Raw genomic sequence first — 3603 nt, 5'->3', positions numbered from 1 at the left:
AAGATAATGACAATGACAATGATAATATAATGATATAATAATAATAACAGAATGATGATGTAATATTGTATTTTTTATTTATGAAATAAAACTTGAAGAATAAAATATAATTACTACAATCGGAACTGCTGAAGTTAACTAGAGTGAATTAATGCTTTAATTGGAATAATTTGTAAAAAAATTCTTAATAAAATAATTATATGAGCAATTGATTAGTTGAATAATTATACGTGTTAGAAACAATAGAGCAATCTAAAGAAGGTATTTTGTATATTATTCCGTTTGAGAAAAAATACAATATACAAGAGGTATATATAGCTGCTAGAAGAATCAAAGTAATAAAAGTATAGAATCCTACAATTGATATACAGATATGTTATATAAATACAAATAATACTAATTGATCTAATTTGATTCTAATTATTTTTTTAACATCCCCCCTTAAGCTCAAGTGGGAGCTAAGGATACCATCTTGAGTTTGGATAACAGAGTCTGGAAACGAGTCGGATGATGAGCCTTCGTAAAGATATCAACAGTCTGATCCAATGTTCCAACAGCGATGAGACGAACAACATCAATAAGGATACATTGCCGAACAAAGTGACAATCAATCTCAATGTGTTTGGTGCGTTCATGAAACACATCATTGTGGACAATTTGAATAGCATTGCAGTTGTCACAATAAAACATCAGTTGGGGATGACTGAGGAGCACCTAAGTCTTCGAGAAGCCAACAAATCGAGATAAATTCAGTAGTGGTGTCAGCAAGAGCACAATATTCAGCTTCTGTGCTTGATCGAGCAGTGAATGTTTGCTTCTTAGCTCGCCAAAAAATGAGAGAGTCGCCAAGAAACAAACAATAACCAGTAGTGAAACGACGATCAGTGGGATCACTAGCCCAATCAGCATCAGAGTATGCCTGAAGGGATAAAGATGAATGGGCAGAAAAATAAAGACCATGGAATAGGGTGCCTTTGATGTAGTGAAGAATGCGAAGAACTACCGCATAGTGAGTAGTACGAGGAGCTGACAAGAACTGGCTAAGAACATGAACTGGATAGGTGATGTCTGGTCGGGTGACAATTAAGTAGACGAGTCTTCTAACTAGCTGTTGATAAAGAGTAGGATTATCCAAAAACAGTGCCATCCACAGGAGTAAATCGAACATTAGACTCAAGAGGAGTAGACTCAGTACGACTATCTGTAATTCCAGCTCGAGCAAGAAGATCTGAAGCATATTTAGCTTGAGAGAGATAGATGCCATCATCGGTGGATATGACTTCTAGACCAAGAAAATAGCTGAGAGAACCAAGATCTTTCATCTCAAAAGTACGGTGAAGGGACGCCTTGAGATCAGAGATACCATCAACATCATCTCCAGTAATGATCATGTCATCTACATACAAAAGTAGAAGAACAACTCCACGTTCGCTTTTACGAATGAAGAGAGCATTCTCATGAGGGCTACAAGTGAAACCAAGATTACATATGGTAGTGCTGAACTTGTCAAACCATTCACGAGGAGCTTGTTTAAGTCCATAAAGTGCCTTGCGAAGGAGACAGACTTTACTAGAAGGACAAGGTTATCCCGGAGGTGGTTTCGTATAGACTTTCTTTTTCAAACTCCTGTTAAGAAATGCATTCTTCACATCCATCTGACTGAGAGACTATGTTTTAACTGCAGCAATGGCATGGAGAGCTCGAACAGATGTAAGACGAGTGACAGGAGCAAAAGTCTCTTCATAATCAATACCATACTCTTGTGTACAACCTTGAGCAACCAATTGTGCCTTATAATGATCAATAGAACTATCAGAGTGAGTCTTGATCTTGTATACCTATCTACTACCCACAATTTCTTTATCAGAAGGAGGATCAACCAAATTCCAAGTGTATGCTTTTTCAAGTGGCTGAATTTCTTCCTGCATTGCTTGCTGCCAATTTGGATTGGTAGAGGCTTTTCGGAATGACTGAGGTTCATGATGATGAAGAATAGTAGAAAAACAGTGATAATTAAAAAGATGAGGAGGTGGATTTGTTATCCTAGAAGAATGAGTGGAGGAAGGAGGCAGGACAACAGGAGCAGGAGAAACAAAGGCGAAAAAGAGAAGAAACTGCAAATTCGGGACAGAAAATGAGAAAATGGATGGCAAAATCAGAAAGAGCTCACCAAAAAACTTTAGGGAGGGCCCCAATGCCTACCACGTTAGCAACTTCAAGCGGCGCGTGGTGGCACGTCGGGCGGAGTCCGACGGTGATTCCAGTGGCGTTGGATACGTTACGACGAGGAGAAGGCGATAGTGGTGGCGGTGACGAACCAAGGTGTCCGAAAGGAGTCGAAAATTGAGGACAAAGTAATGTCGTCGGAGGAGACAAAATAAAAGAGTTAGAAACCAATTGTTACTGGAAAAAAAAAATAACCTAAACTCTTGATACCATGTTAGAAACAAGAGAGCAATCTAAAGAAGATGTTTTGTGTATTATTCAATCTGAGAAAAAGTACAATGTACAAAAAGTATATATAGCTGTTAGAAGAATTAAAGTAATAAAAATATAAAATCCTACAATTAATATACAGATACGCTATATAAATACAAATGATACTAATTGATCTAATTTGATTTTAATTATTCTCTTAACAATAGAACAATTGAATAAAATATGATATGCGATTTCACGGCAGATGTATATATAGTTAATAATTTGAAATATGATACACTAATTTATTGGCAATTCAAACTCTTAAATATTTTCCCTTCAAAGCGAGTTGGCAAATAGACAAAATATAATTATTAGTAATAATCGAATTTATATTTTTTTAAAGAAAAATATAAGAGGGTAATATTATTTAGCAACTGAGCACACAATTTTGAGTTACACTTTGAATACATCTATATATATACGCACCATTCGATATATACCGCATCACAGTTATATATATATATATATATATCAAGGCTGAGTTTATTGATCCTCTCTGCTTGCGGGAAAGATGGTCAAGTTAACTTTCACAAACATGTTCTTAGTTGCCCTTCTGCTTTTAGGTATATATTGCTTCAGACTTGATATTTAATTAATTTATATGTTTTGTTCGAGTAAACTTCAAATTTCTTTTATATTTTAACAATTTTTATGTCTGACAATATTGTCTCTAATCATTTTTTTTTTTATTTCACTTGAATTCCTTATCAAAATTTAAACTGACAAATGTACCTTTTTTATTTAAATAAATCTTTTTCGGTATATTCAAGAAGAGGAATAAGATGTTCATTTTGTCTAATAGTTAGGGAAGATGTTGTTCAGTAAGAGGAAAAAATTCTCTGAATTTTTCATTTTAAATTCCTATGGTAATATTGTGCCAAACAGAGAAAAAAAATTAAAAATGGTAAAAGATGAACTAGTCCAAAGCATAATTGTATTCATATTATTATTTATTTTGAAATATCGATATCGTCTGATGTATTCAACTATTCATATATTCTCTATTTTATTGTTTCAATGTTTCTCACTTAACGCTTAGTTTGTTTCGGGATTTTTTTTATTTAAATTATTAAATATATACAATTTTATTTTACATTTATTAATATATACAATTTTATTTTA

Source organism: Arachis ipaensis, chromosome B03 (genome assembly GCF_000816755.2).
Source record: "Arachis ipaensis cultivar K30076 chromosome B03, Araip1.1, whole genome shotgun sequence".
NCBI lineage: Eukaryota > Viridiplantae > Streptophyta > Magnoliopsida > Fabales > Fabaceae > Arachis > Arachis ipaensis.
This window is presented reverse-complemented; position numbering follows the sequence as displayed.